Source organism: Oryctolagus cuniculus, chromosome 11, assembly GCF_964237555.1.
Source record: "Oryctolagus cuniculus chromosome 11, mOryCun1.1, whole genome shotgun sequence".
NCBI lineage: Eukaryota > Metazoa > Chordata > Mammalia > Lagomorpha > Leporidae > Oryctolagus > Oryctolagus cuniculus.
Genome location: NC_091442.1, coordinates 27,867,698 through 27,893,550, shown reverse-complemented (window position 1 = coordinate 27,893,550; position 25,853 = coordinate 27,867,698). Strand labels below are relative to the sequence as shown.

General features: G+C 48.1%; 1 protein-coding gene across 4 annotated transcripts in view; it reads right to left on the bottom strand.

Moving 5' to 3' along the window:
- The window catches only part of TGM3 (transglutaminase 3), a 101,533-nt gene extending 78,481 nt beyond the window's left edge, over positions 1-23,052 (bottom strand). For all 4 annotated transcript variants that reach the window (XM_051845187.2, XM_070051428.1, XM_051845188.2 and 1 more), the window contains exons 1-2: positions 22,944-23,052; positions 21,380-21,530 (exon numbers count right to left, since the gene is read on the bottom strand). The gene's annotated coding sequence lies outside the window, so the exon portion shown is untranslated. The remainder of the gene's footprint in view (positions 1-21,379; positions 21,531-22,943) is intronic.
- Positions 23,053-25,853: the final 2,801 nt, after the last annotated feature.

Below are 25,853 nucleotides of genomic sequence, written 5' to 3'. Positions count from 1 at the left end.
CTGTGGTATAGTGGGCTAAGCCTATGCTTGAGGCAACAGCATCCTATATGGGCTCTGGTTCATGTCCCAGTTGCTCCTCTTCTGATTCAGCTCTCTGCTATGGCCTGGGAAAACAGTAGAAGACAGCCCAAGTACTTGGGCCCCTGCACCTACATGGGATACCTGGAAGAGGCTCCTGGCTCCTGATCGGCTCAGCTCTGGCTGTTGTGGCCATCTGGGGAGTGAATCAGTGGATGGAAGACCTCTTTGTCTCTCCCTCTCTGTCTGTGACTCTGACTCTCAAATAAAACATAAAATAAATTTAAAAATTAAAAACAGGGCAGCTACATGGGAGACACCCTACCTGGCTTTCACTTTCCTGTGCGTTGTCAGATTCTACATCATGGCTTCTACCAGGCTCAGATGGAAAATATGTGGGAAAAATATGTACTGAACGTTGGCTGAGTTCTTTCTTTTCACCATCCCTAAACAATACAATGTGGTAACTATTTATATAACATTTACATGGGATTAGATATTGTAAGTAAATGAGAGATGACCTGAAATATATGGAGTTATATGTATGTTATATGAAAATATTACACCATTTTGTATAAGGGACTGAAATATCCACAGTATTTGGTACCTGCTGTGGGGGCAGGGGAGAGGTATTCTGGAGCATAGCCCCTGCTGATACCCAGGGTCACCTGTGTGCGATTCTGACAATGGAGCTCAGGGGCTGCCTGCAGCAGGGATACAGCTTCCCAGTTTGTCCCCAACCATCTGTGTGAGCTCAAAATTCCAAAACTAAACCAAAGTCCCACTGCTTCCTTGGCTTCAGTCTAATTAACAAATCCATCACCTCATCTATTTATCATGTCTTTTGCATAAAGCATGTAACACATACCCAGGGTAGGTGTTTGACCTAGGGGCTGAGACGCCTGGTTCAAGTCTGGTTTCTTCCTGATTCCAGTTTCCTGCTAATGCACACCCTGGGAGACAACAGGTGAGGACTCAAGTTCTTGGGTCTCACTTGGGAGACCTAGATGGAGTTCCTGGCTCCTGGCTTCAGTCTGGTTAGCCCTGGCTGTTGATGGCTTTTGGGGAGTGAACCAGTGGATGAGAACTCTTTTTTTCCTGTCTCTCAAATAAATAGTTTAAAATAAAAATGTGCTATTTTAGAAATTTTGAAATGTGTAATACTTTTTTTTCATTTTTAAAAAAAAGTTTATTTATTTTTATTTGTCTGAAAGGAAAGGGAGAACCAACGGGGGGGAAGAAATGGGGAATGGGGAGAGAGAGAGAGAAAGAGAGAGAGATGGAGGAGAAGGGGGGAGAGAGAGAGAGAGATGGAGGGGAGGAGAAAGGGGCGGGGGAGAGACCTTCCATCTGCTGGTTCACTCCCTGCAAAACCAGGTCTGGGAGATGAACCAGGAGCTCCATCAAGGTCTACCACATGGGTGGCAGGGACCCAAACACTTGGGCCATTTTCTGCTGCCTCCCTCAAGGAGTTAGCAGGAAGCTGGATGAGAAGCAGAGGTGGAGAGAGGGCTCCATCCCAGGCATTCTAATAGGGGTTGCAGGCATCCCAGGCAGCAGCTTAACCCACTGCACCACAACGCCTGCCCCTCCACAATGCCTCACTGTTAACAGTTAATACTGCACCCTCTGCAATAGACCCTGAAGCTTCTTCCTCTTGTCTAACTGAAACTTTGTGCTCCTCAAAAATGCTCTGATCCAAGATCCCATGCAGCTGGCAGAGGCCCCACGCTGTGGCTGTTTGAATGTGAGCCCCTGCTAGTTCCTCAAGGGCAAAAATAAAAATCATTTTCTCCATACTCAGTGCACTCAGCAGAAACTCAATAAATCCTTACTGAATGGATTTGTGAGCTGCCACAGGTGTTTTTTCACAAGGGTTTTAGGAAAGAAGTAGAGACGCTCTCAGGGCCTGGGACCGCAGCAATAAATGGCACTGTAATTAGCCATAAACGGCCCCATAGTGGTAGCACACCCAGGCTCCAGGCAAGTCAGCTCAAGGAGAGAAGGAGGCTAAGTTCAAGTCTTTTTTCATCCTTTGCATTCCTCAGAGCTAGTCCCACTACTTGCCGATAATGTCCTGTGGGAAAAGCCCTCTGAAATTCGCTGACCCCACCCCACATTCCGCCCATTCTCCCTGGCACGCTGGCCTGGGGAATGCCCAGGAGCTGCTACAGTAACGTTATCTGCTCAGCTGTGTGTAACCCGGACTTTCTCAAACTTATTTTTCCAGGGAACCTATTTTTGGAAAACATTTACTAAGCGTGAACATAGTTAAGGAAGCACTGGTTTAGTGTCAATGGTTTCCATGGTGAAGTTTTCACTTACAAATTGTGATGGGATGTGAATAGTTCATCTGGGACCCAAAATCACAGGTGGTGCATGGAGAAGGCATGAAATGAGAACAGAGACAAGAATTCAGACCATTATTGCACATACTACCTCGTGCAGCTAACATCTACTCCACAGCAAGTGCTTGCCTTCTGGGTACTAAGCTCAGTGAACATACACAAGATAGTTTCTCCTCTCTCCAGAAAAGCCTATTTAATGGGGAAAGGGAAATCAGTGCAGAATAGAGTGCAAAGTGTAAGCAGATATATTGGAAAAGCAGAAGCTACCTGGAGACTAGACCTTGAATAGTAAAAATAGTAATATTGATAACCTTTGTATAGGGCTACCCACATATCAAGAGAGCAGTGTTCTAAGCACTTCACAATGTCTTTGTACCTCATAAGCACCTGACCAGGTATCCCTAGCAACCTTCTTGCATCTCCAATTCCCAAATGGAGGCATAGCTGTCAAAACCATAGGAAGTCAATTAAGATGCCAGAGCTGGGGCAGACGCTGTAGCACAGCAATGCGCTGCCACCTGCAGCACCAGCATCTCAGATGGATGGTGGTTCGGGTCCCGGCTGTTCCGCTTCTGATCCAGCTCCCTGCTGATGTGTCTGAGAAGACAGTGGAGGATGGCCCAAGTTCCTGGGCCCCTGCCACCCATGTGGGAGACTTGGAGGAAGCTCCTGGCTTCGGCCTGGCCCAGCCCTGGTTGTTACAGTCATCTGGGTGGGGAGTGAATCAGTAGATGGAAGATTTCTCTGTCTTTCCTTTTTGCCCTGTAACTCTGACTTTCAAATAAATCTTTTTTTAAAAAATGTCAGAATCAGGGATTATTATGAGCACATCTGAGTTTCAAAAAACTTCAGAATAGCAGTCTTAGAAATATCTGAGGCCGGCGCCGCGGGTCACTAGGCTAATCCTCCGCCTTGTGGCGCCGGCACACCAGGTTCTAGTCCCGGTCGGGGCGCCGGATTCTGTCCCGGTTGCCCCTCTTCCAGGCCAGCCCTCTGCTGTGGCCAGGGAGTGCAGTGGAGGATGGCCCAGGTGCTTGGGCCCTGCACCCCATGGGAGACCAGGAAAAAGCACCTGGCTCCTGGCTCCTGCCATCGGATCAGCGCGGTGCGCCGGCCCAGCGCGCCGGCCGCGCCGGCCATTGGAGGGTGAACCAACGGCAAAGGAAGACCTTTCTCTCTGTCTCTCTCACTGTCCACTCTGCCTGTCAAAAAAAAAAATCTGAAATATCCACCAGGAGAGAATTAGTTAAATAAATTATGCTCCTACAACAGAATTCTATGATACCGGGGTGGGAGTATGGGTGCAGCTATGGCTTGGGATGACCCATTCACAACGGAGTGCAAGTCCTGCCTCTGCTTCCATCCAGCTCACAACCGATGTGCACCTTGAGAGGCAGCTCCAGTATTGGGATCCCTGCCACCCTGTGTGGGATCTGGAAGTTCTTGGCTCCTGGTTTTGGCCTGACCCAGCACTGCCCATTGCGGGCATCTGGGGAATGAACCAGCAGATGGAACAGCTCTCTTGCACGCTCTCTGTGTCACTCTACCTTTCAATGACTAAATAAACTTAACAAAAAGAATAATCTTGGTGATGGGAGATCTGGAACAGCCATTCACTAGGAAATGCATGCTAGAGAAAGAGCCAGAATGTGGGGAGGATGATGAGGTCAGTGTTGTACATACTGGGTTTGAGGTATCCTAGGATAGTCAGGTGTAGGTGACCTGTTAGAGGGAGAGTCTAAGGGTTTATGACAGTAATGATCACATTCACCTTGCTGACAGCAATTGACTAAACTCTGACAGATAAGAGATGAAATGTGATTGCCTCTCTGTGTAGTAAACACAGCAGGCCTGAGATTGCTATCCTTGGAATGGCCAGCCTTTCAAGGTTGCCCTTGGCTGACATCTGGGAACTTGCCTGGTGAACAGTTCCCTAGGCTGACAGGAAACTTGCCCTAAATGACGAGGGTGTGCTCACTGTGCAGAGGCCATTTGTGCAAACCATGTGGTTTATGAGAACACCTGTTTTCCTCCCGGAAGGCTGGAGTCTCAGTATTAGCTTGGCAGACGCAGCCTGTGACAAGTCCCGGGGGGGAAAACCTTGGGCAATGAGTCTCTAATGAGTGTCCCTGGTAGACAGTGTTTGACATGTGTTGTCACATTTGTTGCTGGCAGATTTGGGCACATCCCGTGTGACTCCACTGGATGTTGGCTCCTGGTTTCCTAGGGACTTTGCCCTGTTTCTTTGTTGATTTTGCTTTGTATCTTTTCCTGGTACTAATTCTTCCCCATCAGTAATACTCTATGCTGAGTCCTAGACAATTACAGACCTGGGGGAGGTCTTGGGGCCTGGAACACACACCTTCCCTCGGGTACAGGTAAGAAGATGCAACAGTCACAGTCTAAACACGCATGGTCTCTCTGAACTCCTCGCCCTCCACTCGTCTCTCTCTGTCACCATTCCAAATGAAGACAGAACTTTTAAATGTGTTGTTAAAAAAATTAAATAAAATAAAAAGCCTGGAGCTTCTTGTACAAAGGTGTGGCGCCAGCATGGTGAGATCCTGTGGCTGCACCTGTCTCACGAGCGTGGCTTCCACAGCTGTGTGGTGTGTGGCATGTCTCGACCTGAGCGGCTCACCCTGGGAGCTTCCACAAAATGCATGGTGATGACAGCTGGGCCTCCGAGTGCCTATTAATCCTGGCAGCCGGGGACTCTGTGGTTGCCCCACACAGGAAGACTTTGAGATTCTCCTGAGACAGATCCCAGTTGAGGACACAAAGGCTGACAGTCACAAAGCCTGTGACAGAGAGGCAGGGTGAATCTTCCACCCCTGGCCAGGATCCAGAGTATCCCCAATTAGCATGTGGTGAGTGAAGAGTGATGCACCAGAGATGTTTGATCTTCGTGATCCCCAAGCTCTTCAGTTCAGGAACCTGCCATTCTCCTGCCGGCCCTGGCTCCAGGGGGCCTCAGTCATTAAGGCGTGTCTCAGGGAGGAGCTGCTGGGACAAGTGATGGTTCCCGGAGCAGGCTCTGCCCTGGAAACTGCTAGGGCCCCGACGCACCAAGTGGTGTTTCTCTGCTGACTGATGGCTCTGTTGTGTTCTCAGGGACAGCGTTTCACTGCCACCTGAGACGGGATCAGGGGCTGGGGTAAGGGACAAGGCTGGCAAGCCCTTCATCCAAGACACTGATTTCCTGGAGTTTTAAGAGTTGTCCCATTGTCTTTTTCTTCTCTCCAGAATACTCTTCGCTTCTCCCAAGAAACCTTAATGTTGTCAGTCTTGATAGTAACAGCCCCATTCAATCACAGATGGGAGAGTTATGGGGTCAGGAAGGTCCAGTGAGTGTGCACAGTGAACACCTGTACGGACAAGGAAGTCACAGCTGACCTGCAGGTACCAAGACCATCTAAGTGTTTGTAGGACTCAGTCTTATTCTAGAGGATTCTTAGTCCTTGCTGTAGTTATGAGTTCAGTCTTGCCACAAAATGGGCCTTTTACTTTTAAAAAAATTATTTACAAATTTTAAAAAGTTACCAAGAGAGGGAGAGGGGAGAGGAGAGAGGGAGAGAGGGAGAGAGAGAGAGAAATTGCTGGTACACTCCCCAGGTGGCTCCAACAGCTGGTGCTGGATCAGACCAAAGCCAGAAGTCAGGAACTTCACCCTGAGGTCCCAAGTGGAAGGCAGGGGCTCAAACACTTGAGCCATCTTTCCCTGCTTTTCCCAGGCTATTAGCAAGGAGCTGGACTGGAAGTAGAGGAGCCAGAACACCAATCAGTGCCCAAATAGCATGCCAGCATCACAGGTGCTGGCTTTACCTGCTATACCACAGCGCTAGAAAACAGGCAGTTTACTAAGAAATCACCATTTTCTTCCTAGTTTCTCTCAAATTCTGTGTCTACCCAAAGTAGAATAGTGCTTACAATTGCATTACCTTGCAGACACACCCAAATTTCTGAGTTGCAAAGGTCCAGAAAGGCCAGGTTTCAAATGCCACCTGCAGACGTTAGGCAGGTGATAGAATCCTTTGGTGCTTCATTTTCCTCACCTGTAAACTTGGGGGCTGTGAAGAGTCAGCATGACAATTCATGTGCGCCCTGGCCTTGTGCCTTTCACACAGCAAGGCCTGAATAAAAGGTAGCAGGTGCCATTCGCCCCAGCTAAGGCTTCCAAGGCCTTGAATTCTCCTTGATCTCTGAAGCTCAGGCTTTCAAGGCTGCAACACAGACAAAGTGTCGGCCTTTCTCTTCACTGTCATTATCCCACTGCTGTTTTCTCATTTCTTATCTTCTGATAGATTACCCCTGAAGACACCTGAGTCCTGCAGGCTCTCCTGCCCTTGGTTCAGTGATCTCTATCCTAACAACTCTCTGTACTTCCCCCTCACCCTCCATTCTTCACATTTCCAGCTTCTGGCAATCAGCACGTGTTCACAGAGAACTTTGCTGGCTACAGGTAGTATCTTCATGTCTGGCAGGACACACTAAATTTTTCTTCATATGATTCACTAGGAGCCAACGATTACTGAGGGATTCCAGTAGAAAGCTTGTTTCTCGATTTAGTTATGTGTTTTATAATACCTTTAACAAGGGTTGTAGTTGACTGAGATGTCTAAATAACCTATTTTCTTTTTTGGCCATAGTCACATGCATTATAGACACTTCTCGCTTCCTGAAGTTCTGTTCAAGGATGCCCCCTCCCCTGCCCCTTCTGCTGCCGTAACAATGCTCATATGACACACTGTCTACTTGCATGGCTTTCTAGGACTTGCAAGGAAAACAAAGGTATGAAACGTTTAATGCAAATCTAGCAAGGGTAACCCCACACCCCAAAAAAGGTAAAAGACGGCTTTTAAATGTTAGATCAAAGAAGTAATAAGGTTAGCCCATTGGGAAAATGCAATGGAGATATCAGTTTATACCCACTAGAGTGGCCGTCACCAAAAAGACAGACAATAGCGAGTGTTGGCAAGGTTATGGAGAAATTGGAACCCTCCTGGAATGCTGGTGGGGATGTAAAATGGTGCAGCTGATTTGGAAAACAGCCTGGCAGTTCCTCAAAAGGTTAAACATAGAGTTATCACATGACCCATCAATTTCACCTCTGAGCTACATGTCCAGGAGAAATGAAAACTTAGGATCCCATACATAAATATTCATAGTAGTATTACTCATGATATTCAAAAAGTAGAAATAATCTATATGGCCACCAACTGAAAAATGGATAAGCAGATTGTGATATATTCAGGCGGTGGATATTATTTAGCAATAAAAAGGAATAAAGAACTGATAGATGCTGAAACGTGGATGAACCTTGACAAACTCATGGTAGTAAAAGGAGCTGGTTGTGGGGGCCAGCACTGTGGTGCAGTGGGTCAGGCGCTGCCTGCAATGCCGGTATCCCATATGGAGTATGGTTTGGATGCCTGCTGCTCCGCTTCTGATCCTGGTCCCTGCTGATTTACCTGGGAAAGCAGTGCATGATGGCTCAAGGGCTTGGGCTCCTGCCACTGCCAGGGAATCCCATGTGGAGGTCCTGGCTCCTAGCTTCAGCGGGGCCCAGTTCCGGTCATTGTAGCCATTTGGGGAGTAAACCAGCAGATCAAAGCTCTCTCTCTCTCTCTCTCTCTTCAACCTCCCCTCCCCCAATCTCTTCCTCTGTCACTCTGCCTTTCAAATAAACAAATCTTTTTAAAAAAGAACTAGGTACAAAAGACTACATGTTGTTTTGTTCCTTCTATGTGAAATGTGCAGAAGAGGCAAATTTATAGAAACAGAAAGTAGACTGGGGCGGGGAGGGGGTTGGCACTGTGGTGCAGTGGGTTAAAGTTGCCACCTGCAGTGCTGACATCCCATATGGGTGCCGGTTCAAATCCCGGCTGCTCCACTTCTGATACAGCTCCCTGCTACTTCGCTTGGGAACGCAGTGGAGGATGGCCCAAATGCTTGGGCCCCTGCAACCATGTTGGAGACCAGGAAGAACCTCCTGGCTCCTGGCTTTGGATCGACTCAACTCTGGCCGTTGCAGCCACTTGGGGAGTGAACCAGCGGATGGAAGGCCTCTCTGTCTCAACTTCTAACTCTTTCAAATAAATAAAATAAAACTCTTTAAAAAAAGTAGATCAGTGGTTTTCTAAAGTTGAGGAGGGTTGGGAGGAATGGGAGTGACTATTCGTTGGAACAGGATTTCTTTTTAGGGAGATGAAAGCCTTCTAAACTGGCTGTGGTGATGGTTGGGGAAATCTGTGAATATCCTAAAAACCATTGGGTTGTACAATTTAATTGGGTGAGTCTATGTTGTGTGAACTACAGCTTTATAAAACTGTTACATTAAAAATAAAAAGTAGTACTACAGGATCTTATCTTGATTAAAAAGGCCAAAAGTCAAAAGATAACTCAAGTAACTGCAAACCCCTAGGCGAACCTTATCATCACTGTGAAACTAGTCACACGTGCTATTAGGAAGGCACTCTCAAAAAATCCAAGCCTTCACAAAGAGATCAAAGTGGATCATCTAAAAAGATATTTCAACACTGCTTTGCCTAGGCTGCCTTAAATGACTCTGTAAACCAATCTGAATTGTTCAGGAACAATATTTATGAGGCAATGATAAACCTGTACCCAACACTATATAGCAACCAAACCAAGTACAGATGTTACTGGCAAACTGCGGCACTCGGTGCCCTGCAAACAACCCACAGGTCAACCTGTCCTTCCTAGGAGTTGCTTATCGCGTTGAATTTAGCACTCTGCTTGTATCATAGCAACCAACACCAGCTTAGCCATCTGTTTGGAACATTCTCAGTTCACCTCTCACCATGAGCAAAAAGCAAAAGCAAACGATAGTGCTCCTGTAGTCAGTAACAGCCAACTGACAAAATACAATAAATAAGGTCCTACTGATAACAGCAACAAGGAACACCAAATGCGAGAGGCCAGATGCAAGGGACTACGACATTTTACTGAAGAACATAAAAAAAAACCCAGATGAAATGAATGCCATTTCTGGTTCCAGGATGGGAGGATTTGGTAAGGAAAAGCTATCAATCCCCTCTTAATTATTCCATTTGTTCAATCTAATTCCAGTGAATATCCCAGAGGGAGCAGGGGTGTGTGTGTGTGTGTGTGTGTGCGCACACATGTGTACATGAACACATGGGGGCTTGTGTGCACATGCACATAGACAGGCACATGTAAAGGAGTTGGGACACAATGTGCAGGAGCTGATTCTCAAGTTGTCTTGGATGAGACTACAGCCAGGGATTTTTTTTTTTTTTTTTCAAAATAAGAACAGGGGACTGGCATTGAGACACAGCAACTTAAGCCACTGCCTGCATCCATATCTGAGTGCCAGTTTGAGACTGGTTACTCCACTTCTGATCCAGCTCCCTAATGCATGGGATGGGAGATGATTCAAGTGCTTGGGCCCCTGCACCCAAGTGGGAAACCTGGAAGGAGTTCCCGGCTCCTGCCTTCAACCTGTCCTCCATCTGCTGCTGCAGCCATTTGGGAAGTAAACAGTGGATGAAAGATGTCTCTCTTGCTCTGTCTTTCCAATAAATAAATCAATAAATCTTTAAAAGAAAAACAAGAATAGTGGAAATTGGATGAACAAAGATCTTCGATAGAATTAGAAGAAAAGAATAGAGTTTAGAAATAGATTCATTTGTGTGGAACTTATAGGTGGTGCTGGGACGATTGGCTAGTGAGAGGCCATGTGAGGCCTGCTGCCAGGGAGGCCTGAGGCCAGGAGACTTCTCTGTTGCACCAAAACCCCACATGTTGAACTGAAAAGCCCTAGGCTTATGTGATGGCTAAATGTCTGATAACAAGGCTCTAAACATTAAGGCATTTAGATGTCAAGTCTAGACGCTTGGCAAACAGAGAATAAATGGTCAAGTAAGGCAAGGCTGAAAGCTATTGTATTAATGACGACTTCCTGCATTGCTGGGTGTAAAACTCAAGTCAGGGAGCTATAGCAGAACCCTCTAATCCAGTCCTGGCTGTCTGATCTTGGTGACCCCTGACCCCAGGTAAGCTCCAAGGGGTAAAGCAGGCTACCAGCAGCTGTGATAACTTCCCATCAGATTATGCTTCACTTACACAAATGCTCACTGCCACTGACTTGGCTGCTGAGACTCCCATTTCTACTGACCCAGAAGCTAACGGGGGTGTTGGCTTCCCGTAACTCTCCATTTGGGAAATACAAAGATCTCCCCCTTGTTCTGTACACAAAAATTGATTCCATATAAATGAACCTTCTGATGCAACCGCTCAACTTCTAGGACTGTCACCCACTGAAATATTCAAAGAAAGGTACCAAAGTTATTAGAGCAGCATTCCTGTTGGGCACAAGAGTAGAACCTGGTAGCCATGATGACAGCTAAGGTAGGTTGAGGTCTGGTGAGCCCAGCTTGAAGGTCATGATACACAGTACCTCGCCTGCTCTTTGCAACGACCTGTGAGACAGGCAGTACCACCATTTCCATCTAACAGACAGGGAAACAGCAGCACTCTCCAAGGTCACACAGCTGGGTTTGAACTCCAAATGTCTGCTTCCGAAGCTCACTCTCTTAAGCAGCACTCCGTATTGCCTCGGCCCCAGAGTCTACTGTTCATCTGTTCATTCAGAAAATATTTACTGAACACTCTCATGCTCTGGGCACCGGGCCTAGCACTGGAGATGCAGTGAACAGAAGCACACATGGCCCCTACCCTCACTGAGCTCACAGTCTAATGGGCAACAAAGGCACAAAAATGCAGAACTACAGACTGTCAAGAGCGCAAGGAAGGAAGGGAACTCAGAGCTTCGCAATAAGACCATTTAATAGGTCAGATGATGAAATCCGGGGTTGACGAAGTTTTTCCTGAGACAGTGGCATCAGCGCCGAGATCATCTGCTGTAGGAGGTTGTGGCAGGTATTTGTGTGAGTGGGGGCGGGGCGAGAGGTTCATCTGTGAAGAGATGAGCTTGTGTATTGGCCCTGTGGCCTGAGGGAGGTGGTACAATCACATATGGCAGTCACAACATATGCCACTTCAGGGCCCTGGCTTCTGAAAGACCTGCAGGCACCATCCTGCCTGCGCTCTCCCATCCAGAGGAGCCTGGAGCTTGGGCGGGTGGAAGGCGATGGCAGTGTTGGCCACATCAGGGGTACAGGCCTGCAGGCTATGGGAGGGGAGGAGGAGCAGGTACATTCAGCTGCTGGGCTGAGGCTTTGCATTCTTTGCATGCAAACAGCGTTTTCGGTGATACACATCTGCAGGATGGAATGAGTACGATCTGGTCCACAGGGAAGCCACTCCTTGTGACAAGGTCTCCTTCCTTCCAGAAAGAGGAGGCAAAGCCTGCCAAGTACCGTGTGCCACAGGCACAGCTGGGAGGAGGCCCTGGCTGCTTCCCAGAGTCAGGCATGGTCATCGTCTGCCGCCCTCCACCCTGGCGTCTGAGACTCATACCCCCACTCATTCTGCAAGCACTTAGCAGGAGCACGGCACAGGCCTGCCTACTGCAGGCACTAGAAAAAACACGGTACTCATGTATCTCATGGGCCTCAAGCTTTTTATGGAATAAGGAGCAGTATAAATAAATGTAACACAAAAAGCATGACACATACACACCTTAAAAGACAAAACTCTGTATCACGAATATAATTTATCAATCAGCCAGAATGTCATAAGATAGTAAAAAGACTGAACAAAATTGTAAGTGTAAATGATATTTTGCCTCTCAAGTGTGAATTTTATAGTTTTTTTCCTCTACTTGTTTATATTTCCTGAAGTTCTAAAATAAGCATAAATGACCTTTTTGATGGCAAGATAATAAAATTTATTTAAATCTATTCATTAATTACTGCAATAGCTATTTGTTGAGTGCCTTTTGTCCCAGGCACCAAGGATCCAACAGTGAGTATATCTGGCAACTCAAGGACTGGGAAGGACCAAGTGACTGAGGCCATGAGAAGGAGGGAGAACGGATAGAGGAAGGAGATTAGAGGGTAGCAGGATCAGGCAGGACCCTGCAGAGCATGAAAAGCTTTTCATTTTATTCTGAATTGGATTAAACAAAACACTAAGCAACAGTTCAACGTCTGGGGTTGGCACTATGGCGCAGTGGGTTAAAGCCCAGGTCTGCAGTGCTGGCATCCAGCTGCTCCAGGTCTGATCCAGCTCTCTGCTATGGCCTGGGAAAGCAGTGGAAGATGGTCCAAGTCCTTGAGCCCCTGCACCCGCGTGGGAGACCCGGAAGAAGCTCCTGGCTCCTGGCTTTGGATCAGCACAACTCTGGCCGCTGAGGCCAATTGGGGAGCAAACCAGTGGATGGAAGACCTCTCCCTCTCTGCCTCTACCTCTCTGTAGTTCTGACTTTCAAATAAATAAATAAATCATTAAAAAAAAAAAAAGAGTTCAATGTCAGGACAGGCATTGTGGTATAGCATTTGGGATGCATGCATTCCATATGTTGTTTGAGTCCTGGTTACTCTGCTTCCAACCCAGCTCCCTGCTAATCCACCTGGGAAGCAGCAGATGATGGTTCAAATCCTTGAGTCCCTGCCACCCATGTGGGAGACTCAGATGGAGTTCCTGGCTTCTAGCTTCAACCTGGCTCAGCCCCAGCTATTGCAGGCATTTGGGGAGTAATCAGTGAATGGAAGACCTGTCTCTTTCTGTGTCACTCTGCCTTTCAAATAAATCTTCAAAAAAAAAAAAAAAAAGTGAAATGCTCTTGCATGAGAGATAGCAAAGCAGTCAACACATGCATGGCTAAGCTATGGGTTGGGACTTTGGAGAGAGGTGTAGACCTTGGGCAGGGGCATTCAGGGAAGGCTGCCAGGGCAGTAAAATGCAAGCTGGACCTGAAGGGAAAGTAGGATTCTCACCCAGAGCAGGAAGGCCATACGGGTAGAGGACATGCCACAACCCTTTAACAAAATTAAAGCCAAAAGCTGTAAAAGTAAAGATGTGAAAGGAAGCAAGTTCTGTGCTTATAATGGACAAAGTAGTCCTTTTATTTTCAACAACAGGTTAAAAAAAAGTGATGGCAGGAAACTGTCAAAATGTCCAATGTCAAAGGACACAATTCCAACCATTCAGTGTAATAATCTTCACGGGCGTTATTTCTGATCCTACCATCAGCCATCCCATAAGATGGAAGAAGTGTTCCAACAGTCCCAGAGGAGGCTGGTTTCACAGGAAGAGGAGGGGCTTCCAGACAGCGGAAACAGAAAGGAAAAGTGAACTTGTCCTTTCAAAGTTCCTTCTCCTGCAAGGCAGGGGCAGGGAGACAGGACGACAGGCAGATGACTGGTTGGCTTGCATCGGGTTATCCCTGGCTACTTATTTTGTGTGAAGATTAAATAAGGAAGACTTGACTGTCATGCCAACTGAGGCTGGCCTGTTCGAGAGATGCAGCTGTCATCTCTCTCTAAGCCTGATTTCTTAGAAGCAGGCAGCTTGGCTATAGCACAAAGCGGGATGTTAGTATGAATGAGTCCATTCTGACTGTCAGCCTGGTCTGTTTAGGAACTTAATCCAAAACAATGGCTTCCTATAGCCTTTACTTAACACGGATATGTCCATATTTGTTCTCTTAAGAACTCAAAGCTTGCTAAATCTCCTGGCTCTTAAGAAATATTCATGCTATGGAGGAAAGGGAACTCCCACTGGAGAGCAGGCCAGGACTTCTGTGAACCTGTGGGACAGCAAGCTTTCAGGGTTGGGTTTTTTTTCTCCTGCTTTCTTGGTGTGCTCTCAAGTGAGACCTGCCTAGTCAGCAAATACAGGCTCTTGAGTGAACACAACACAACCATCAGCTGTGTGCTCTGAAAACACAAGCAGGCTTTGGCTCCCTGAGTCATCACAAGATGATATGAGTGCACGACACTCCAGGGACGCAACACCAAGTCAACTGCGGGGGTCACTCAACAGTCAATTACTGCACAGAGGGCAGGGGAAGGAGGAGGCAGGGAGGAGGAGACCAGGGTGGTGTCACAAAAGCTAACTGAAGATTTCCTGCTTCATATCCTCCCACCAAACAGAAGGCAGCATGCGCCATGCATTCCTGACCCTCAGCCTCACAACACTGAGCAGCCCAGCGGCTTCCCCCCTACCTTGGCTCTGACATTACAACCAGGTGAGTCCAGCAGTCCCAGCAAGGGGGAGAAGCTGGGAGCCCCGCTTCAAAAGAAAACCACCCCGGGGAAGTGCTCTCCTTCCCTGCTGGGGCCAACATATCCCATCCTCCAAAAGATTCTGGCATGAGGGACCCTGCCACACTACTAGCAGCCCAGCCCAGGAAGCCTCTTTGTCACCTTGGGCCTGAAGTTCCACTTCCCTACCTGGAGACATGGGGTAGCCATGTGGCACTAACAAAAGGGATCCATCCCCAGGAAGCAGCTGGCTTCAGAAGTCCCTTCATCTGCGTGAGCCTGATACTCTGCTCCAGGACTGAGACACACCTAGTGGTCCTTGTCTGGGGAAACCCCTCTGTATCCTTGGGCAACACCAGCAAGGACCTATGGGAGCTCCCAGCAACTTCAGACAAACCAAATAGACCCAAAGGACATTGCAAAGGCTCTGAAAATTAAATTGTCATTGAAACCACAGCCCACAAAAGTAGGCCAGGACCTGTTGCTAAATCTATCCACAATGAATGCCTACGAATATAAAAAGCTTGGGGCCAGCACTCTCATATCAGAGAGCCTATTCAAGTCCTGGGTGCTTCACTTGCTTATGTGCCTGGGGAAACAGTGGAGGACAGCTCAAGTGCTTGGGCCTCTGACACCCATGTGGGAGACCCAGATGGAGTTCTGGGATCCTGGCTTCAGACTGACCCAGGCTCTGCTATTGTGGCCATTTAGGGAGAGAACCAGCAGATGGAAGATCTCTCTCTTTTTCTCCCTTTATCATTCTGCTTTTCAAATAAATAAATCAAATCTTTAAAAAAATAAAATAAAAGACTGAAGTAGGACATAGAGTATCCTAACATAATAGATTAAATGTTCAGGACACAATTTAAAAAATCACGTGTTATACCAAGAACCAAGAAAATCACAATTTGAATAATAAACATCAGTCAATCAAGTGATGCCATGGTGTTGGAATTATCTGACAAAGATTTTATAAGTAATTGTTGGGGCTGGCACTGTGGTATAGTGTGTTAAGCCTCCGCCTGCAGTGCTAGCATCCCATATGTGTGCTGGTTCAAGTCTCAGGTGCTCCTCTTCTGATCCAGGCCTCTGCTATGGCCTGGGAAAGCAGTAGAAGATGGCCCAAGTGCCTGGGCTCCTACACCTATGTGGGAGATCTAGAAGCTGCTCCTGGCCCCTGGCTTTGGATGGGCCCAGCTCCAGCTGTTGCATTCCATTTTGGGGAGTGAATCAGCAGAGAGAAGACCTTTCTCTCTTGTCTCTCACCCCTCTGTCTGTAACTCTCTCAAACAAATAAATAAAAATAAAATTGTCATAGAAATGTTTCAATAATCAATTACAAATTCCCTTGAAACATATGAAAAACAGAAAATCTCAGAAAGAAATAAGAATTATAAAGAAGAACCAATTTAAGTTATAGAATCAGGGACCGGTGTTGTGGTGCAATTGGCCTGAAGCACCAGCATCCCATATGGGCACTGATCCAAGACCCGGCTGTTCCACTTCCTATCCAGCTCTCTGCTATGGCCTGGGAAAGCAGTAGAAAATGGCCCAAGTCCTTGGGCCCCTGCACCTGTGTGGGATACCTGGAAGAAACTCCTGGCTCCTGGCTTCGGATTGGTGCACCTCCGGCCATTGCAGTCAATTGGGGAGTGAACCACTGGATGGAAGACCTCTCTCTCTCTCTCTCTCTCTCCCTCCCTCCCTCCCTCTCTCTCTCTCTCTCTTTCTCCACCTCTCCTCTCTCTGTGTAACTCTGACTTTCAAATAAATAAATAAATCTTTAAAAAAGTTATAGAATCAAAAAATAATAACAGAAATAAAATTCTCCCTAGATGGTCTTACTTTAAAAGAGCAGATAACAGAATAGAATCGATGAACTTGAGGACAGACCAAAAGAATTTACCCAATGTGAACAACAGAGAGAAAGCAGACTGAGAACAAAACAAACAAAACCAAAAAGAGAGCCTTCAGGGCTTGTGAACAAGACCAAAAAAGCTAACATTTTAACACTGGGAGAAGAGAGAAGGAAAGGCACAAAAGGAGTATTCAAATAAATAATGGCTGAAACTTTCCAAATTTGGCAGAGACACAAACTTACATACAGATTCAAGAAGCTGAACAAATCCCCAAAAGGATAAACCCAAAGAAATCCATGCCAAGACACACAATAATTAAGCTTCTAAAAACTGAAGACAGAAGAAAAATTTTCAAAGTAGCTAGGGAGGAACTACGGATTACCCATGAAGGAATGCTGACTTGAGTGACAGCAGGTTTCTCATATAAAAACATGGAGGCACGTTGAAAGTGGCATGACATTTTTCAAATGCTTGATGCAAAGAATCATCAATCATGAATTTTACATTGAGCAAAACAATCCTTTGTGAATACATGGAAAATAAAGCCATTCTAGGGCAAATAAAAGTTAAAGGAATTTGACATTAACAAGAAATACCCTCAAAGACTGGCTAAAAAGACTTCTTCCACTAGAAAGGGAATTAAAGGGGCTGGCACTGCGGCACAGTGGGTTAAGGTGCTACCTGTAATGCCAACAGCCCTTATCGGAGCACTGGTTTGAATCCTAGTTATTCAGCCTCCAAAACAGCTCCCTCCTGAACTGCATGGGAAAGCAGCAGATGATGGCCCAAGTACTTGGTCCCTGTCACCCAAATATGAGACCCAGAAAGAAGTTTGTGGCCCTGACCTGGCTATTGGTGACAGTTTGGGGGAAAGAACCAGTAAGTGGAAGATTCACTCTCTCTGTCACTCTGACTTTAAAAAAAAAAAAAATTGGGCTGGCATTATGGCATAGCAGGTTAAACTGTGGCTGCCTGCAATACCAATATCCCATATGGGTGCCAGTTCAAGTCCCAGTGCTCCACTTCCAATCCAGCTCCCTGCTAATGCACCTGGGAAAGCAGCAGAAGATGGTTCAAGTGCCCACATAGGATGCCAGCATCGCAGGCAGTGGCTTTACCCGCTACACCAAAATGCTGGCAGCATGACACTCTATTCTTATGAGTTTTATAAACCATATTTGATGACTGAAACAAAAATTAAGATATATAAATAAAAATAGGGAAGAGAAGGGACCTAAAGGAAAGTCATGTTTCTGCTCTTCACCTGAAATAATGCAGTCACATCTGTATGGGGGAGCCTTTCACAAGTTCACGGAATGTGCAGATCATGAAAAACCAGGCATGGATTTCAGAATTGCTTGCAGCAAAATAAAGTTACCGTTAAATCCTAGTTCCCATGAACATTTTCAGGTATGCTTGTATCATATAATACTAACAGCAACCACTAAGAAAATTACACAGAGCAGTCAAGTTTCCCAAGGACAGACCTCCTGCCCCAAGCTAACAGCATGTTGACTGCCTCCTCTAGCTTCCTCCCTCTGGATTCCTCTCCTGCTCCTGCAAGATGTCAGCTGTGCCCACCTTAGTCTGTGCCCAACTGGGAACAATCTCATCTCCTCGTTGGTCAAGACCCAAAAGACTCCGTCTCAAAGTTCTGAGCTATTTTGGTTTTCCACGTGGGGAGTACACATCAGTCAGACAATGGCAAAACTGTGGAGCCAGGGAACGCTGACCTCATCTCCAGGTCACGTGTCTCCCTCCTCAAGGGAGGCAGTGAAACCCACCAGGAGCCACAAAATCATACTTTTAACTAAATGAAAACCACAAATTAGATATCATCGGGACCAGCACACACACAGTGGCAGGAAGGATGCCGCCTCACAGAGCCTTCTGTTGTCAGAGGACTTAGTGAGATTTCACTCGAACCTTCTCCAGGCAAACATCCCCTGTTCCCTCAGCTGCCCTGGTCACAGTGTGGTATTCAGCGCCCAGGCCATTCTGAACATCATCTTCGGAACACACTCCAGGCCGTCTAATCCTCCCAAGGGTGTGCTACTGGGAGAAAAGGAAAGGCCTGCCCTCCTGCTAATCTGCACCACATGAAATCTTGCAGCCCTGAACCACCCAGGTGCCAAATCACAGCCCTGGCAGCCCAGTGCCCCTGTGCACAGCTCCCTGAACCTCAAGAGGAGCCAACAGAGACAACATTCTGTTGACACTAGTAGACACTATGAGTCCCTACACTGGGACCAGTTGATCTAGGTTCAAGGGCTAGCTCATGTGACCTTGGGCAAATCATGAGCATGGACAACTTCAGCAAACACACCCTGCTGGGGAGCCGGTCGCAAACCCTGTAACATCACCACACGGCGGAGCCCCTCCATCACGCAAAGGCTCCAACTGGCAAACCAGGCCTGGGGTCTGTTGTTGCCCCTCTGTTTTCCCTGGCTCAGTAAACAGCACTTTTCATCTGGGTGCTCAGGCCCCAAGCCTTGGAGCTATTCCACTTCTTTTTCTTTATCAAGTTTGCATTCATTTATTTTATTAAAAATACAGAGGGGCCAGCACTGTGGCATAGTGGGTAAAGCCACCACCTGTAATGCCAGCATCCCATATAGATGCTGGTTCAAGTCCTGGCTGCTCTACTTCTGATCCAGCTCTCTGCTGTGGCCTGGGAAAGCAGTAGAAGATGGCCCAAGTGCTTGGGCCCCTGCACCTGCATGGGAGACCCAGAAGAAGCTCCTGGCTCCTGGCTTCAGATCGGCTCAGCTCCACCCTTTGCAGCCAACTGGGGAGTGAACCATTGGATGGAAGACCTCTCTCTCTCTCTCTCTCTTTCTGCCTTGCCTTCTCTCTGTGTGTAACTCTTACTTTCAAATAAATAAATCTGAGAGACAGACAGACAGAGAGAGAGACTCACAAACACAGAGAAATCTCCCATCCGCTTGTTCATTCCCCAAATGTCTGCAATAGCTGGGCCTGGGCCAACCCAAAGCCAGGAGCCAGGAACACTATCTGGGTCTCCCATGTGAGCAGCAGGAGCCATCACTTGCTGGTGCCCAGGAAGCCAACATGGGGCTAGGAGCTGGGACCTATGCCCAGGCCCTCTGACAGAGGAGTGCAGCTGGTGCCCAACCTGCAGCTTAACCCCCTCCTACAGTCATTCTTGAATCCTCTTTCTCTACCATCCAAAATGGAACTCATGAGCAGAGCATGTAAGCTCTACCTCCAAAATTCATCCCAAATCCAAGCAATTCTCACCATTACCATCCCAGTCCAAGCTGTTGTCACCTTACAACCAGACTCTTCAAAGAGCTGACTGGCCTGTGTGTCCACTCTCAGCTCTAAACTCTTCTCCACCCACCAGCCTGAATGGTTCTGTCAATCAGCACCTGTCACTCCTCCACTCTCACCTCTGCAAGGTCCTCCTGTCTCTCTCAGAGTAAAATCTGAAGTCCTCTCTGTGGTCTCAGTGGTCCGAGGAACCTAGACCCCAATCTCGCTTCCCCAGCTACCCTGGCCTCCTGCCTCGGAGACCTTGCACGGCTACTCCCTCTGCTGGGAGCCATCCGCCGCCGCTTATCACCCCTTACTTCCCTGAGCTCCCTGCTCAGATGCTACCTCCTTAGAAGGCACTGCATGGCACCTATCACACTGTCTCCTTCTACTAGGATGGAAGCCACCTGGTGGCCTTCTGTTGACTGCTGTAGCCTCGGCACCCTAGTACAGCACCTGGAAACATGCTGAATAAATAAGTGAGTGGATACAAGTGTCAGATTCTTGCTCAAAGCCTTGCTCTGACAGCAGTAGTGGCTTGTGTTCAAAGCTCGTAGGGAGGAATAATGAGAAATTTGTTCCTTAATGTTTCAAAGCTGTCTAGGAGCCTACACTGGCTGAATCAGAGTTAGGATGCACCACACTGTGCCCACTCGCGTAGTCCTTCTCCCAAGAAGGAATGGCTACTGGTGGGCGGGGGCATCCTGTGAACCCTAACCCTGCAGAGAACAGTCTAAAGAGTACTGGCGCTGATGATTCCTAAAGATTTCTCTAGCCCCCAGACTCAAACCTAGTGAGGAGATCAGAGGCAGCAAAATGACCTTCCCTTGTCTTTCCTTCCCCTAGAGCTGCTACAACTTCTCTCAAAGCGGCCACCGAGGGACAGAGAAGGCACCTGATGCTGGGCGGTGTGACTGCCCTGCGGTGCGGGACCCTCCCAGGCTCTGACTGAGGCCCTGCCATTTCAGGAGCGTAATGCTAAGCAAATCCATTAGGAAGAGGAGAGGAAATTGCATCAAGGGAGCCAGCTCATCCTTGGGGACACGAGAACACGGCACCCGATGTCAGCGTGACAGCAGGCTCCTCTCCCAGCTGAGGCTACAGAAATCACGCCGCCGTCTGCCTCATTAGGGAAATAAGACAGCAATCGGCGGCAGACGCCGCACGCAGCTTCTGGCTCACAGATCAATGGCAGCAGCATTTCAGGAGTCTGATCGGTAGACGACGTGGGACTTGAATACTAACCGAGGTAATGGGGCTTTGCGTGGTTTCTGGCACAGGTGTTCAACAAGCGCGAGCGATGAGTCACTGTGATGTGAAATTCACTGTTCCTAGAGCTTCCTGGGTGGATCCATTTCATTCATTCAACAAACATTTGCTGGGCCCCTACAGTGCGCCAGGCGGCAGAGAGAAGAAAAAGACTACCCAAAATTGCCTCACCTACCAGCGTGCTGACCACGATGATGGGGACGGAAAGAGCAGCGAACATTTGTTCTGAGCCCCTGCGCCGCGCCAGGCACCGCCTCAGCCTTCCGGCACCACATCTCCCACATCACCCACCAGCCTCGGACCTTCCTCTCCTTGCTTCAGAGGTGAGGCGTCTGAGGCTCAGCCTCCCATCCTAGGTCACGGTGGGGTTCAAATCCCACTACTGCAGCCAGAGCCATCACCTGCACAAAGCATGGCGAACCCCTTAACTGGGGCGGATACACAGCCATCTTACCCCGCAGCAAGTCACGGGAGGCTTTCTTCAAACAGAAGACGACAACTTCTATTTCCCATGCGACTGCTGCAGCTCCGGGTCAGCCTGCCGGTCCAGCTCTGGGAACCCATAGCAGCGGTCGGATTAGGCCGGCAGGCAACAAGGAATTTAGCTGTATAAAGAAGGAAGAATGTCTTGGTGGGAGGCGGTGGGGGGGGGGTTACATCTTCCTAGACTTTTACTGGGGTGTAGGGTGGAACCATTCTCATTTTACTCTGACATCTTAGCAGTCCTACTTACTGGAATCAAAGTATAAACTAAGAAACCTCTTCCTTCTCACAATCCTATAGGATCTCCTCCTAACTTCCTCAAAGCACTTGCTGGCCTCTCTCTGTTCTGAAGAGTTGCTGACCTAGGTGCTATTTTAACTGAACACATCACCCGACCAGGCTAAGCACACACTAATCTAAAATGCCAGGCACCCTTTGTAGAAAGAGCCCTCGAGATAGATGAGGAGACAGTAAGCGACCCACCCAGGATCACACAAAGAACCAGTAACAAAACCAAGACCCAAATCCACATGACTCACAGCCCAGGGATCTTTCCAGAACACAGTACTCTTCTGTGTACAGGGCTGAAAAACTCTGAGAGGCAAAAACGAGAAATGTGGGTAAATATTCCTGCAGCCCAGCCAGAAGCTGCAAGTCCTGTGGCAGCAGAACGAAAGCCATCCTGTCCAATCTCACAAGGCAAATAGATAACAGTTTCCAAAAGACAAAGTATAACCAATAGAACTTAAAGATCTTCATTGGCTCTTCATTGTGACTCTAGAATTGGGTAACATCTTATTTTGTAAACAAACAAAATGGCTGTGCTATGAGCCCAACAAAGAGTTTGGCTCTATGGACAGAAAATGGCGGAAGAAAAAGGGGCACAGAGAACAAAAGGCAGATTGCTCATCTCACTGCGACTTAATGCAGAGGGGGCTCGCGTATTATGCCAGCTACGGCTGCCTCGTTTGGAGAGCTGGCTGCCATCTCTGTGTCCTGATGCCTCCAAAGTCAGAAGAGGAACTAAGCTACAGAGGTGCTGGCCTGCCTGCACCAGGAACCCCATGTTGGTTCGGTCTGGTGGGTCCAGTTCAAGACCTCACCCAAACCAATGGCTCCCTACACTCGATTTAACACAGTGATGATTCTGGTGTTAAGAGAGAGAATGGATAAGCACTCATTATGTGCCTGGCACCATTCTAAGGACATCCTAAATACTAACTCCTGTCATCGTCACATCTGTCTTACGGGGGTACTCTCACTTTTCAGAGAAACAGGATTAAGTTCAAACAAGCTAACTTGTCCAAGGTCATCTAACAACAGCTGACACTGAGCGCTTGTCGTAGGCTAGATACGAAACCCTGAAACTTCCCATTATCTTGCTTGAAACGCAAAGCAGTCTGAACCACTATCCTCATCACCACTTTCAGAGGAAACCAACGGGTTCTCTAGACCACCAACCAGCGCCAAGTGCAGGGCCGGTCGACCCCTGCCGGGCGCGGATGGGCAGGGACCTGTAGCCTCTCAATCCTCACCAAAGGCTGCTGGACTCCGGATGCGTCCCGGCCTGGAATGCCGCGCCAGGAGCCTTCGTGCACCACGGGCCGCTACTGCCCCCTGCCGCCGGGCAGGCCGGGAGCCCGAGTCCTGGCCCATCTCGGCCCTCTGGGGACGAGCCCGGCGGGGAGCTGAGGCGCGCGGACGCCCGGCCCCGGCCGCGCTACAGCGGCGCCCACCACACGCTCTGGCGGGAGCACACGGCTGCCTTCTCCCTGGCCTCCCACTCGCCTTCGTCTCTTCCCTCGGGATGGTGGGCTCACCGCCCACCCTCCCACCTGGCGCCAGGCCCCCAGCGCCCGATGCCGGGTTGCCATGGTGAAGGACGCAGGATAAACGCCGGAAGGGGCGGGGCCTCGCGGGCGCCGGCGCGCGCTAAGTGTTCGTAACGGCTTCTCGGCTTCTCGATGTTTCTGGGTTGCCATGGTGATGCAGCCCTGCGGTCCGCGGACGTGGGCCGGAACGGCGGGGTCCAAGAACGCTCGGGGCGTTCCTTGGCCTCAACAGGGGGCACTTTCGGTATCCTGGTGGGGCTCTTGAGGACGTACCCTGGCCACCTTTGCCGCGGGTTTGCAGCCAAAGGCCAGCAAGAGTCATGGGGATTCGGGACATAGAGGTCCGTCCTGGGCTCCTCGAATTCCAAGGCTGGATGGGGCCAAGGCTGAGCAGCTCTGGTCTTCATTTTCACGCCTTCAGTACTCTGTTGCCTCCGGTTGCCGTAGTGACGCGGCCGCCAAGGAGGGTCCGGGTACGTGTCTTGGAGCCTGGCCCTTGCTCCTCAGCCTTCACTGTCACGCTGGGGTCCTACTAAGTTTCTTTTCTTATCCTTTGTTTTAAAGATTTTTTTTTTTTTATTTGAGAGAGAGGGAGACACAGAGAGAGAGAGATCTTCCATCTTCACTCCCAAATGGCCACAGTGCAGGCCAGGTGAAGCCAGGAGCTTCCTCCCGGACTCCTATGTGGGTGCAGGGGCCCAAGCATATAGGCCGTGTTCTGCTGTTTTCCCAGGCGCATTTGAGGGGAGCTGGATCGAACTGGCACCTCTGTGGGATGCTGGAGTTGCAGGCTGCCTGCGCTGCGGCCCTGCCCTGCCACACACCCCAAAATTCTTAGGACAGTGTGTCTGGTAGTTGGTGTGACTTCCGGAGCGTCTGGTGACCGCACCCTCCTACCCCCTGTTGCTGGGTAGGGGTAGGTGTGCTCCGAGGCAGGCCCATGGCTGTGCCATAATGCTTATGCGTTTAGTCTGCCTTTTACTGGAGGACATTTGTGTTTTTTTTTTTTCTCCAGTCTTTTGTTGCTACCAACAATACTAGGGTGAAAGAGCTATAACCTTGTATATACCTTTGCGAACATGTGCAATCTTCCTTGTAGACTAAATTTCCAAAAGTAGAATTGCTGTGTCAAAAGCCAAATGCAGCTTAATTTTCATGGCTATGGGCAAATTGCTCTCTAAACACACTAGTAAATTTGTATCACCACCCAAACTGGAATTCAATAGTTTTAATTAGGATTATGTCAACGGTGATGAACTGCGTTGAAAGAATTTTCTAGAGTCAATGCCATTAGACCAGTTTAATTCTTTGATCAGTTTTTATACAATGTAGTTAAATCATATTTTATTTTATGGAAATTATCTTTACTGAGTGATTCTTTTATATGTAAGCTTCATAATAAAGATTTTGCTTCTTTAATAATTTGTATATTGAGTTTTTCTTTGGCTTCTGTCATTGTGAGGTTTCTTATTTCACCTTCATTTTATTGAAAAAGGAAGAAAAAGGGCAACCTTGACATTCAGAAATCGCCTGTCACTCACAGATCTGCCTTGTGATTCTCCTCTGGATATAAACAACATCATAGAATTCCAACCTCAGACAGGGTTACTCTGGGAGCATGAAAAAGGAGACCAAGCAAATCTGGTTTATAATTAAGGACAGATGAAGGCACTGCCCTCTCTCGATGAAAATGAGGGACTGTGACTACCTTGCCAATTACACATGGGGCTGTCCTGGTCAGCACTCCCAGTTCATCAGATTTACTCATGGGATTGCGCCTGCGTCCTGACAGCATCGAGTCTAGACCAAATCTGGCTTTCGTAGACCCTCCCCAAGTCACCCAACGAAAGCTTAAACAGAATAATGGCTTCTTTCTAACACCCTTGTACTGAGAAGTCTTACAGTCATCTATGGAGTGCACTCTCCCTGATGCAACAATACTCCCAGCGTGTTCAGCTCCAGGCGTGTTCCCAGTGCTCTCTGGCTAGAGAGTATTAACACTAGCAAGTGTCATTTCCTTTGGTAAAATTTTGTAGCTCTAAAATTTGTCGGTGGCAGTCCTTTATAAATGTTGAACAAAGAACAAATTGTATCTGAGCACTCTGTTTCGACTTGTATTGATACGGCAGTCAGATCTGATTTCTTTGGAGTTTCACAATTTCCAGTGGTACCCTGGATATGCAAGTCTTCTGAGTTTCTCAGAAATAATAAATTTAGCAGGTGCCATCTGAACCGTGGTCAGTTTTATTCTGCATTATTTGTTTCTGACAGTGAGAATCATTATGCATCAGACAGAAGGTTGATAATTTTTTTTTTTTTGGTTACTTCTTGCCTCAAGAACGTCCAACAGGACAATGATGTAGGACTTGGACACAAAACAAGGTAAAAATGTCCGCTTCGGTTGGCAGGCGTACTGCAGGCTGCCGTGCCCTTCACTGGGCACTGGGAACACAGACCCTGCCATGAGGTAATTCATGGTCTAATCAGAGCAATAGGAGCTGGCTGGCCTCAATTTGCCAGATGGACGAGAATGAAAAAGGCTTCCCAGATGGAGGGGACCGTCAAGTGCAAGGTGTCCGTTCATTCGGTAAATATTTATGGAGTGCCTGCTTT